The sequence below is a fragment of the Triticum dicoccoides genome, chromosome 5A (assembly GCF_002162155.2).
Source record: "Triticum dicoccoides isolate Atlit2015 ecotype Zavitan chromosome 5A, WEW_v2.0, whole genome shotgun sequence".
Classification (NCBI taxonomy): domain Eukaryota; kingdom Viridiplantae; phylum Streptophyta; class Magnoliopsida; order Poales; family Poaceae; genus Triticum; species Triticum dicoccoides.
In genome coordinates, this window is record NC_041388.1 from 663883373 (window position 1) to 663897604 (window position 14232).

Here is a 14232-nt window from a genome sequence, read left to right on the forward strand (position 1 = left end):
ATGGCCACAGAGCAGGCCGCTCTAGACGCACAAGCCTACAGGCTCATGTTGGACCAGAACGCGTTGCATGAAGTCATGAGGAGGAAGTACCGATCCCGTTTGCCTCCGGTTTTCAAGGCCAGAGACCTTTTCAACACCCCGGGAGCAGGAACCAGTAATCCGCTGGAGGGAAACCGGGCGGAAGCTCTTGGGACCGGTACGCCGGTTCAGCCTCGTCGGATGGATCCGCCTCGTCAAAACACCATTATACCTCAGGCTGTTTCAACACCTCCGGGTCACTACTCCAACCCAATGGACAATCTCGTCGCCGCTGCTGCACGGCTGGAGGCCATTCCAATTGAAGGTGACTCACCGCAGGCGATAGAGACGCGCGGGTCAAGGAGCTTCTTAGGACAGCTTTGGACCAACAGGAAGCATACTCGTATAGCCGCGACCGGATCCACTCGACCCCTCGCCCAAGCCGGAGCTATAGCAGGCATATGGAGGAACCGGCAATGTCAAGTAATGAACGACGTGGAGCACCCCGCGGCAACAACCCGGCGGGTGGTGCTGATAACGCTCAGGAAGTGGTGGACCGGGCCCGAGCACGCAGGGAGGCCGAGTTAGCCGCACAATATCAGGCTCGGCAGCTTACGCTGGTTCGTCCAACTATTTCGGTCGAACTCGGTGTTACTTCTAGCTCTTTGGGGGTGCCTTGCCTTGTCCCCGCTTTACGCAATGTGCGCCTACCCAAGGATTTCAAGGGCCCGCGCAAGGTACCAAATTACACGGCGGATCAACCCCCAGAGACATGGGTGGAGAGCTATGAGATGGCCATGGAGATGCTGGATGTGGATGATGTGGCATGTGCGAAATACTTCACCATGATGCTTGAAGGAACGGCCCGCACTTGGTTAAAAAGCTTACCGGCCAATTCTATCAGTTCATGGGCCCAATTACGAGCCCGGTTTATCAATAATTTCAAGGATACCTGTAAGCAGCCCATGTCGATAGTAGACTTAGCTGCCTGTGTCCAGGAGGAAGGAGAATCGACGACTCATTGGGTGCGCCGGGTCTCACAAGTGTTGCATTCATCAGACCGCATCAACGCTGACACTGCAGTCTTAACCCTAGAAGGCAACTGCCGGTTTGGGCCCCTAAAGCTGAAGTTGGGACGGATGAAGCGCCATTGCACTGACATGGGGACCCTCATGGCTGCTTTGGTAAAGTATGCTGATTCTGATAGTACCAAGGATCCCGAATCTGATGATGACAAGGCAGGGAAGGGAAAGAGGAACAACAACTCCAAAGGTCAGCAGCATCAATGGGCAGGCAATGGTGGTGGAGGCAAGCGTAAAGTGGATGGTAACATGGACTTTGTGGCTAATACCAATGCGCAGGACAATGGCCAGCGACGCAAGGGTAAACCAAAAAATCGCAGTGCGGCACCCAACCCTAACCCGGATCGCCTAAATTATCTACTGAGCCAGCCCTGTCCAAGACATGGGATGAAGGAGGTGCCAGCAAACCACCTTTGGAAGGATTGCTTTATTATGCAGGAGTTCAAGAATTCTAATGCTTTCCGGTATGATCACGGCTCCGATGGTGGCTCAGGATCCGGGCCGGGTTACGGTGGAGGAAATTCCGGTTCAGGATTTAATGGTAATCCAGGCGGACATAATAATCAAAATAATCAGAACAACCAGGTTGGTTATAACCAGCAACAGCAACAGTCAGGTTACCAGAGCAACCCAAAGCAGTTGAATAGTGGGCAGTACCATGTCTTCACCACTAGCTTGGACAAGCGAGACCGGAAGGTTCAGAGGTGGGCAGTCAACTCTGTTGAATCGGCCGTGCCCCGTTATCTACGCCGGTCTGAACAACCAATCATATGGAGCAGAGAGGATCATCCTCCCCAGGTTGATAATCCGGGTCAGTTGGCTCTGGTGGTGGCACCTCAGGTGGGAGGTTACAAGTTCACCAAAGTGCTCATGGATGGAGGGACATCATTAATATCTTATACTATGAGACCTTCCGTCGTATGGGACTAACAGATAAAAATCTCAAACCGTCTAATACGGTGTTCCACGGTGTAGTACCTGGCAAGTCAGCATATCCTGTTGGTAAGATAGCTCTGGAAGTGGCCTTTGGAGATGATCATGATTCCAGGTCGGAGACATTGACATTTGAAGTGGTGAAAATCCAAAGTCCATATCACGCCCTGTTTGGGCGACCGGCCTACGCCAAGTTTATGGCACGGCCCTGCTATGTGTATTTGCAGCTCAAGATGCCGGGTTACAAGGGGACAATAACGGTTCACGGAAGCCGTAAAATCGCTTTGGAGTGCGAGGAAGGAGATGCGGCTTACGCAGAGTCGGTTTGTGCCACTGAGGAGCTGAAGTATTATAAGGACAGTGTTGATCCGGCGGACATTACTCCATTAAAAAAGCCAACTACGGAGCATGATCCGGCCCTGAAGTTCAAATCGGCAGCAGAAACTAAGCTTGTTGACTTCGTACCTGGCGATTCGTCCAAGCAGTTCAGCATCAGTGCCAACTTGGATCCGAAATAGGAAAGCGCGCTCATTGAGTTCATCCGTGAGAATTGGGACATTTTTGCATGGAAGCCCTCTGACATGCTAGGTGTATCGAGGCAACTCGCTGAGCACACCCTTAATGTGGATCCTAAATACAAACCGGTGAAACAGTTCCTCCGCCGGTTTAACGAAGAAAGACACAAGGCGATTGGAGAAGAGGTAGCCAGGCTCTTAGCAGCTGGTTTTATTGTTGAAGTTTTTCACCCTGAGTGGCTTGCCAATCCGGTGCTAGTCCTTAAGAAAAACAGCACCTGGCGCATGTGTGTGGATTACACAGATCTTAATAAGGCCTGTCCAGCAGATCCTTTTGCCCTCCCCCATATTGATCAAATCATTGATGCTACGGCGGGTTGTGAGCGTTTAAGTTTTTTGGATGCATATTCTAGCTATCATCAGATCAAAATGGCAGTTAAGGACCAGGAGAAGACGGCATTCATAACTCCCTTTGGAGCCTTCTGCTATGTGTCTATGCCCTTTGGGCTCAAAAGTGCCCAGGCAACTTATCAACGGTGTGTACAAAATTGTCTTCTTAAGCAGATTGGCCGTAATGTCCATGCTTACATGGATGATATCGTGGTTAAGTCCAGGGAGAAGGAGACTCTGGTTGACGATTTGAAGGAAACCTTTGATAACCTAAGGACGTACAAGATGATGCTTAATCTGGACAAGTGTGTCTTTGGTGTACCGGCGGGCAAGTTATTGGTCTGGTGTCCAACAGGGGAATTGAGTCTAATCCGGAGAAGATCACAGCCATCACCTCCCTGGCTAAACCGAAGTGTATCAATGATGTTCAACGCCTGGCAGGCCGGGTTGCCGCGTTAAGCCGGTTTATCAGCCGCCTTGGTGAGAAGGCAATCCCTTTGTATCAGATGTTGAAGAAGACGGACCAGTTCGTCTGGAGTTCTGCTGCTGATGAAGCATTTGAGGACTTAAAGCGGCAATTGGCCAATCCGCCTGTGCTCGCCGCTCCTATTGACAAGGAGCCGTTACTGCTATATGTTGCTGCTAATGCTCGTGCGGTCAGCGTGGCTATTGTGGTGGAGCAAAAGGAGGCAGGTAAGGAGCATTCGGTTCAACGTTCGGTCTATTATATCAGCGAGGTACTCATTGAGTCCAAGCAAAGGTATCCGCATTGGCAGAAGCTGGTGTACGGAGTTTTTATGGCAAGCCGGAAGCTTAAGCAATACTTCCAAGGGCACCCAATTATGGTGGTTAGTTCTGCTCCTTTGGGAGATATCATCCAGAACCGGGAAGCGACTGGCCGGATTGCCAAGTGGGCTATAGAGCTTGGGCCGCACAGATTGAAGTATGTGCCTCGGACGGCGGTGAAGTCTCAAGCACTGGTTAATTTCATCAATGATTGGATGGAAATGCAAGCACCTGAGGAAAAGCCGGATCACACATATTGGACCATCCATTTTGACGGATCCAGGCAATTGGAAGGCTCGGGGGCTGGAGTCGTATTAACTTCCCCACGAGGTGATAAGTTTTGTTACGTTCTCTGCTTAATGTTTCCTTGTACTAACAATGCAGCTGAGTACGAAGCCTTGCTCCATGGTCTCCGGATGGCTGAGGAGATGAACCTAAGTCGAGTTAAGTGCTTCGGTGACTCGGACCTCGTGGCTCAACAAGTGGCTGGCACTTGGACCCACTCATGCAGCATATCATCGTGAGGTGGATATTGTTGCAGGTCATTTTAAAGGCTATCAGGTGGACCACGTGGACCGATGAAAGAATGAAGCGGCGGACGCTTTAACCCGGCTGGGCTCTCAGCGCAAACCGGTCCCGCCCAATGTTTTTCTGGATGTGCTGCACAACCCGTCGGTCAAGCTCCCTGGTGAAGCGGATTTGGCTATTCCTAATCCGGAGGCTCAATTGGTGGCAGCTCTTCATGTAATTCCGGATTGGACGCTTCCTTACCTAGCGTACATGAACCGAGGCGAGTTACCAGAGGATGATATTCTGGCCCGACAGATAGTCCGGCGGTCCAAGTCCATGACTATTGTCAATGGCGAGTTGCATCATTGCAGTATATCAGGGGCGTTTCAACGCTGTGTGTCTCCTGAAGAAGGCTGTGAAATTTTGCGTGAGATCCACGAAGGAGATTGTGGTCACCATGCCGGTTCAAAATCTTTGGTAGCTAAAGTGTTTCGCCATGGCTTCTATTGGTTAACTGCTCATGCTGATGCGTTGTATCTGGTCAGACGATGTGACGGTTGCCAAAAGTTTTCAAGATGTGCTCATGTGCCGGCTCAAGGATTGAGAATGATTCCAATTACTTGGGCATTTGTGACTTGGGGGCTGGATATGGTTGGGCCTTTCAAAAGGTCCAAAGATAAGAAGACCCACCTCCTGGTGGCGGTTGACAAGTTCACAAAGTGGGTGGAGGCAGAACCGGTTAGCAAGTGTGATGCGGCCACGGCGGTTTAGTTTATCAAAAAAGTGATTTTCCGGTTTGTCTTTCCACACAGTATCATCACAGATAATGGTACCAATTTGTCCAAGGGTGCCATGAAGGAGTTCTACGAACGGGAGCACATCCAGCTTGACGTTTCATCAGTGGCACACCCACAGTCCAATGGTCAAGCAGAAAGGGCTAATCAAGAGATTTTGAGAGGCATCAAGCCCCGGCTTATGGTTCCTTTGCAGAGAATACCGGATTGTTGGGTAGAAGAATTACCATCTGTGTTATGGAGCATCAATACCACACCCAACAGATCAACAGGATACACACCATTCTTCATGGTCTATGAAGCGGAGGCGGTTCTCCCTAGTGATATCCGTCATGATTCACCTCATGTGACGGCTTATGTTGAAGCGGACAACAAGACAGCACGGCAAGATGCTTTGGACCGGTTGGATGAAGAGCGTGACATAGCAGCTGCTCGCTCAGCGATTTACCAACAGGATCTTCGTCGTTATCACAGTCGCCGAGTTAAAACGAGAACCTTTCAAGAGGGAGATTTGGTGCTTCGGCTCATCCAAGACCAGACTGATATGCATAAGCTATCCCCACCTTGGGAGGGACCTTTTGTGGTCAGCAAGAATCTGCACAACAGGTCATACTATCCGATCGATATTCGAGAGCATAAATACTCACGTACATCAGAGGAAGAGACCAACAGGCCATGGAACATAGCTCATCTTCGGCCTTACTATACCTGAGCCATTGGCTCCACTTATGTACATATTACGATGATGTATATATTATGATTAAATATAATAAACCGGAACCTCAGCTAAAGCGGGGTATCTGTTCTTTTACATCATGTGTGGTTAGACGGAGTTGTTCTAAAGCGGCCTCCGGTTTACCCCTTGAGTTAGCTTTTCAAAATCATCATGTTATATCACTTGGGGGCTTGGTCGTGTCCGAACCAATGCAGTACCTCTTGATAGGCGAGAGCCACCAGATCACTTGGGGACTTGGTCACGTCTGAACCAGTCATGCCTCTTGATCGGCCTAAGGCCACAGAATCACTTGGGGGCTTGGTCGAACCCGAACCATTGCCATGCCACTTGATCGGCATAAATGCCACGGTTTCATTTGGGGACCTGCTGACTTGAACCATAGCTACACCTATCGGGAGCTTGGTCGTGTCCGACCATGGTAATGCCATCTGATCAGCTCAAATAAGCCTCTTTTTGCAAACGGTTTTGTCATTGCCTTTGCTTCACATTTTTCTTTGAAAGATATTTCTTTCTTTTTATTGCCTTTTTTAAACCAACAAAGTTTTAAGCCGGTTCAAACTGTCAATTGACGGAACACGGTCCATTTTAATCCGGAGACTATTTGCTCGGTTTGATTTTTTGTTAACATCCTATTACGGAGTAACACGGTGTTATTATAACCCGGCATGGTTTACATGGTAAACCGGCATCATATATATACAGGAGCTGCTATCTCCTCCAACAGTGTGGGTTTATAAAACTTCGCTTCAAGATTGGCCAAGCCAACTTCACGTCCAATGATGGCAGGTATTATGTATCTCAAAATTTGGTCATATACTTAAAAATTTCGGATGTTTTGATTTCATGTATGCAGACATCATATTCCGCCTGACGGTACAACCGCGGTGGCACTTTAAGGTTTTTATTGCAGAAAGTACTTTGGAAAGTTCATCACCCAAAGGAAGAGCAAGTTGTAGTAATTATGCACGAAGGCATATCAGCATCAAAAGTATCAGCTAGCCTATTACAAGGCAACACGGTGCCCACAATAAGATCATTGTTTTTCGCAAGGGAGAAGCAGTTTTAAACCGGCTTCCGGTTCAAGCTTGGTCACCAGCCCGGCCTGATGGTTGTGGGTCATCCCGCGCCGCATCAGCTTCAGTTTCTCTACCCAGCGGCTGGAAATCAACAGTTGTCCAGTCGATTCCCATTAATGCTTGAAAGACAGCTTCATCATGGATCAGCAACGACGGGTCAATATCGGGAGCGTAAGTATGCTTACGGATTGGAGGGATAAGATTTTCCGCTTCATGAATTGATGCAGCTACTCGCTTGTTTTGATTGTCATATTAGGCTTGATAATGAGACAAGTCTGCTTCTTCAGCCAATTGACAAGCTAGCTGACGCACCTCCCGGTTTATTGCTCGCAGATCCACTTCACTAAACTTTGACCCGTCTTCCTTCAAGCTGCGATAGCCCTGAGCCGCTTCAATAGGGTCAAAATCCGGCACCCAAGCTTTTGCCCGGATTAAGGCATTGATCGCACCGGTTCGAGCAGCAGATTTCTTCAGCTCTTCAACCCGGGCAGGAAGCACCGACAGTTTCATCAGAGTGTCCTGAATCAAAGTGGGAGCCGGCTTGTTGTGGGATGCAGTACAGATGATCCGTTGTGCACCAGTGTACAGTTGTTCGATCAACGTGTAGGTGGCTTTCAATTTCTTCCGCATATCTGACCAAAAGTGACCAATGCGTGTCCCTGAAATATCACCAAGGGTTAACAAACCGGTAGCTCTGTAAGACGGCAGAATCAATTCAAAAATCAAATCGGCTTACCAAAGATAGCAGCGGTCATGGCATGCACGTGCCGCTTTATGCTGGTCAGTTCATCCACCACCGGTTTTAGTGCAGCCTCGGCGTCTTCTGCTCGTTTGGTTAAAGCGGATTTTTCAGTAGCCCAATCCGCCCGCTCCTTCTTGAAATCCTTCTTAAGTTGTTCCATGATGCTTAAGGCGCTGATCAACTCCTCTTTTGCTTTTGAGGTTTCAGTCTGTTGGTACTTCAGATTTCCTTGGAGATCGGCGATTTGGGTCTCTTTTGTCTTCAGCTTAGCCTGCATACAGACAGTTATATGATTCAGCAAGCAGTGCAAGAATTGAAGCACCAACCACATAACAAGTTATGCACTTGGTGCTTGGGGGCTAATGCCTATTTGATCATCATCTTTCAATTGATTACAAGGTCCCAAGCTCAATACAAGTATTCAACTTGGCACTTGGGGGCTGATGGCTATTTGTTCAAAAAAGTTCTGATACGGAGATATTAATTACTTAAGTCCCGGTTTAACTACAATAAGTTGAACCAGCCCTTGGGGGCTACATCAGCAAATTTCGAGGCTTTAAGATTTATATTAGTAAGTCCCGGTTTGAAAGAAGATTACAAACCGGCCCTTGGGGGCTAGGAGAGTCAGCAAGAATTGAAGCATACAAGCAGGAAAGAGCATATGGAAGTTACCTCATATTTATCTTCCATCATGTTAACCAGACCGGCTTCATAGTCACGACTGGTATACAGCCGGTTCAGATAGCCGGAATGGATGTCTTGGGCGTTCAGAGCAGCGTAAGTCGCCAGATCAACATTCCACTTGCCTTTGCCAAAGGCAGCAAATTCTTCCTTGGTAGTATGTTTAGACAAAGCGATAGGATTGCCTGGCTCTGTGCGACCAATGCCAGTAATGACAACCTCATCATCCTTGGCATCACCGGTTTGAACTAGGGTCATTGGCTTATCAGTAGGCTTTGTTGGATTGGTGGATTTCTCAATCCGGATGGGGCTTGTGGGCTGGTTGATAGGACTTGAGGTATCAATAGGCCTCTCTTCAGCAATAAGATCGTCATCTCGCTACGGTGGATCATTGGGCATGTCTTCAGGAATAGCTGCTTCAAGATCTGGTGTTTTGCCCGGTTCAGGGACGGCATCCTCCTCGGCCGCTTTATCCAGGCGAGCTTTTTTGCTCGGCCTAGGCTTGGCCCTGAAAGGAATAACAAAGCCAAATACATCATATGTTCCAAGATGATGTACCGGACATATTAAGATAAGTATGGCTTACCCAAGCACTATTTTGAGCGGTGGCAGCTGAGTAGCCGATGACTCGCCAGAGGATGAGTGGGAAGTAACCTGATAATCGGAGTCAGATGGATTAAGAGGTTCACAAAAACAGCCCGCTTTAGGACAAGCACTGACAAGCCAATTAGAGACCTCTGAACGGCGTTTCTGAACCGGACTGTTCGGTAAACCGGTGGAGGTAATTACCTGGCCGCTGTGCCGGGTTGTGCGGCGAGCTTCGTGCTGTTGGGTCTTCATAAGAAATTTGGGATCCAAGTAAGCAAGAGGATGAGAAAATTTAACTTTCCGGTTTTCCTGACGGATTTTTAGTGAAGGCAAAGGTTCTGAATCGGAAGAGAGAATAATTACCTCTGCAGCATCAGCATGGCTGGCTTCGGCATCATCCTGACAAATATCACCATCAATAAGATGCATGAAAAATAAGCCAAGTGAGTCAAGCCCTACCTCAAGGTCCGGATTATCCACATCATCATCAGGGGCCGGATTAGAGGATGCAGTGGTTCTTTTCCTGTGGGCAGTCTTCTTCACAGCTTTAGTCTTTTGCCGGGTTGATCTTTCCGGTTTGTCTGGTTTTTCTGGTTTCTCCTGCGGCAATTTCTTGCTCCAAAACGGATCATTGCCCTGGTTACACAGACACTAATATTAAACAATGACCAGATATATCAATAACAGGTTCAGCAAAAAGAAAAATCAAACTCTTACAGCTGGCGGTTTGTTGGTGGCACAGAAGGGAAGCAGGACGGTTTTAGCACAGATGTGTTCCGGTTCATTCAGCATCTTGTTCACAGCCTCTGTGATTTCTTCGTTGGTGAGCTAGATGTTAGCATGTCGCAGTGGGTCATCAACACTGCCAGTATACTCGCACATCAAACCGGAGCGCTGACTAAGGGGTAGTATGCTCCATGATATCCAACAGCGAGCGAGATCAACCCCTGTTAAACCATTGGCCATAAAGGCTCTGAGCTTGGACAGTTGAGGAGCGTATTTGCTTCTCTCCTTGGCAGTCAACGTTTGTGGAAAGGGGTGTGCATTGCTAAGCCGCTCCGGACGAAAGCCAGGCAAAGGATTTTCACCAGCAGGGGAGATGTCTTTGCAATAGAACCATGTTTGATTCCACTCTTTGGGGTGGCTATGCAGCTTGGCATGAGGGTATGTGACCTCTTTCCTTTTCTGAATCGCCACACCGCCCAATTCCGTATTGGAACCATCAGAAAACTCAGTACGGCGGTTTAGATGGAAACAGTCTCTGAACAACTCCACTGTGGGCTCCTCTTGAAAGAACGACTCACAGAGCACTTGGAAGTGACACATGTTTGTAACAGAGTTGGGACTAGTGTCTTGTGGGTGGAGTTGAAAATCGGCTAAAACGTCCTGGTAAAATTTAGAACCGGGCGGCTTAAAGCCCCGAGCTAAGTGATCTACGACAACGACGACCTCTCCTTCTTGAGGTGTGGGAGGGCATTCTTTGCCAGGAGCCCTCCAATGGATGGTATCTTTGTTGCCTAAGGCGCCGATCAGGACTAAATCGTCTAGTTGAGCCTCTGTGACGCGAGAAGGAACCCAGTTGCACTCATATACTTGCTTGGCCATGATGAAATCTACAAGGTAGGTGATCCCGGTTCAAAAATGCATTGATTAAGGTACATTGGTATGTGCAATGTTAAACCGGAGACATATCTATCTAACCCGGAGTTTTATGAAGCAACAACATCTGGCGGTTCAACAAGGGGACTAATGGTATATACCGGTTTGGCAATTTTTTCTACAAAGTTAAACCGCCTGGTCTAAACATTTAAGCAGATGAGTAAGTTTACAGAAACAGATTTCATAAGACTTCTCTACAGCGACGGATCTGAAGCAAGTTCAGAAAATAAGGAAAATATTCAAGGTTCAAAAAAGAACAGTACTGAATCAATGGGTAGATATACATATAGATCTATGGTCTTGAGGCATGAAACTGAAGGCGGATGCTAAAAACTACCGCTACACAGAGTAAGGATTCACAGATGCATCTAGGAGTTATCGTATGAACACGAAACAGGCGATGAACACTAGAAGAACATGAAACCCTAGAGCAGATCTGTGTTGAAAAGAACAGAAGACTTACTGGAGATGAGAAAGACGCGGAAGGTTGCCGCGGTGCTCTGGTGCGCCCATGTTGATGCAGCGGCCAAGGTTGATGCAGAGGTTGACGGTGGCGGCATAGCTCCGAAGCTGGGCGACGCGAGGAGGACGAAGCACAAGGGCACGGAGGGGAAAAAGAAATGACCCTTCGGTCCTATTTATAAGGCAAGGGACAGGAGTCAGGCGCGAAAATCAAGGGACCGTGGGTATGGAAACGAAGATGTCGCCTTAATTGTCGCAGACCTATTAAGGTCCTTTATAACAGGTGATGTCACGCCGGTTTACAACAACCAGAGAAGATGACATCACGGCGGTTCAACAAACTACAAGAAGATATTGAAGATGAAGATTTTTGCTAAAGGATTGACATGAACATGTTCAAATCAATCTGGGGCCTAATGTTGGGGATATCACTACTGAGCGTAAACCGGCCTATCTGGGCCGGGTTAACTTCGTCAGTAGTTAAGTATGTTAAAGCCCAAGAAGGCAGATGATAGCTCAAGGCCCACAGTCGATTCAAGGCCTGTAGTCGTAAACCGGTGTTGGTATTTAACTTGTATTGTAAGTTAGGAATAAGTAGAGACCAAACCGGACACATCTATGAGCCGGTATTGGGACTCTGTGAACCGACGGGCGTCACCCGTGTATATAAGGGGACGACCCGGCGGCGGTTCAAGGACAACAGACAACAACTCGAGACATAGGCGAAGCTTGTTTGCTCCCTGGTCATCGAAACCCCATCAATTCCATCACAACTAGACGTAGGCTTTTACCTTCATCGAAGGGGCCGAGTATAAACTCTCTTGCGTCCCTTTGTCCGCTTTAACCCCTTCAAGCTAACCCGTCGCGATGGCTCCACGACTAAGTCCTTTCTCTAGGACATCTGCCGTGACAAAACCACGACAGTAATGGTGTGTCCGAACATCGTAACCGTACTTTATTAGATATGGTGCGATCTATGATGTCTCTTACAGATTTACCGCTATCGTTTTGGGGTTATGCATTAGAGACAGCTACATTCACATTAAATAGGCACCATCTAAATCCGTTGAGATGGCACCATATGAACTATGGTTTGGCAAGAAACCTAAGTTGTCGTTTCTTAAAGTTTGAGGTTGCAATGCTTATGTGAAAATGTTTCAACCTGATAAGCTCAAACCCAAATCGGAGAAGTGCATCTTCATAGGATACCCAAAAGAAAATGTTGGGTACACCTTCTATCACAGATCCGAAGGCAAGATATTCATTGCTGAGAATGGATCCTTTCTAGAGAAGGAGTTTCTCTCGAAAGAAGTGAGTGGGAGGAAAGTAGAACTTGATGAGGTAACTGTACCTGCTCCCTTATTGGAAAGTAGTTCATCACAGAAATCTGTTTCTGTGACTACTACACCAATTAGTGAGGAAGCTAATGATGATGATCATGTAACTTCAGATCAAGTTACTACCGAACCTCGTAGGTAAACCAGAGTGAAATCCGCACCAGAGTGGTACGGTAATCATGTTCTGGAGGTCATGTTACTTGATCATGACGAACCTACAAACTATGAGGAAGTGATGATGAGCCCAGATTCCGCGAAATGGCTCGAGGCCATGAAATCTGAGATGAGATCCATGTATAAGAACAAAGTATGGACTTTGATTGACTTGCCCAAAGATTGGCGAGCCATTGAGATTAAATGGATCTTCAAGAGGAAGACGGACGTTGATAGTAGTGTTACTATCTACAAAGCTAGAATTGTCGCAAAAAGATTTTTCGACAAGTTCAAGGTGTTGACTACGATGAGAGTTTCTTACTCGTATCTATGCTTAAGTCTGTCCGAATCATGTTAGCAATTGCCGCATTTTATGAAATCTGGCAAATGGATAAACAAAACTGCATCCCTTAATGGATTTATTAAAGAAGAGTTGTATATGATGCAACCAGAAGGTTTTGTCAATCCTAAAGGTACTAACAAAATATGCAAGCTCCAGCGATCCATCTATGGACTGGTGCAAGCATCTCAGAGTTGGAATATACGCTTTGATAAGTTGACCAAAGCATATAGTTTTATACAGACTTGCGGTGAAGCCTGTAGTTACAAGAAAGTGAGTGGGAGCACTACAACATTTCTGATAAGTATATGTGAATGACATATTGTTGATTGGAGATAAATGTAGAATTATGCTGCAAAGCATAAAGGAATGTTTGAAAGGAGTTTTTCAAAGAAAGACCTCGGTGAAGCTGCTTACATATTGAGCATCAAGATCTATAGAGATAGATCAAGACGCTTGATAAGTTTTTCAATGAGTACATACCTTGACAAGATTTTGAAGTAGTTCAAAATGGAACAGTCAAAGAAAGAGTTCTTGCCTGTGTTACAAGGTGTGAAACTGAGTAAGACTCAAAACCCGACCACGGCAGAAGATAGAGAGAGAATGAAAGTCATTCCCTATGCCTTAGCCATAGGTTCTATAAAGTATGCATGCTGTGTACCAGACCTATTGTATACCCTGCCTTGTGTTTGGCAAGGTGGTGCAATAGTGATCTAGGAGTAGATGACTGGACATTGGTCAAAATTATCCTTAGTGGAATAAGGATATGTTTCTCGATTATGGAGGTGACAAAAGGTTCGTCGTAAAGGGTTACGTCGATGCAAGTTTTGACACTGATCCAGATGACTCAAAGTCTCAATCTGGACACATATCGAAAGTGGGATCAATTAACTAAAGTAGCTCCGTGCAGAACATTGTTGACATAGAAATTTGCAAAATACTTACGGATCTGAATGTGGCAGGCCCGTTGACTAAACTTCTCTCACAAGCAAAAAATGATCACACCTTAGTACTCTCTGGGTGTTAATCACATAGCAATGTGAACTAGATTATTGACTCTAGTAAACCCTTTGGGTGTTGGTCACATGTCAATGTGAACTGTGGGTGTTAATCGCATGGTGATGTGAACTATTGGTATTAAATCACATGGCAATGTGAACTAGATTATTGACTCTAGTGCAAGTGGGAGACTGAAGGAAATATGCCCTAGAGGCAATTATAAAGTTATTATTTATTTCCTTATATCATGATAAATGTTTATTATTCATGCTAGAATTGTATTAACCAGAAACATAATACATGTGTGAATACATAGACAAACAGAGTGTCACTAGTATGCCTCTACTTGACTAGCTCGTTGATCAAAGATGGTTATGTTTCCTAACCATAGACATGAGTTGTCATTTGATTAACGGGATCACATCATTAGG

General features: G+C 46.7%; 1 pseudogene; it reads right to left on the reverse strand.

Moving 5' to 3' along the window:
• LOC119300377 overlaps positions 1-14232 on the reverse strand; it is a 35279-nt pseudogene that overhangs the window by 15004 nt on the left and 6043 nt on the right.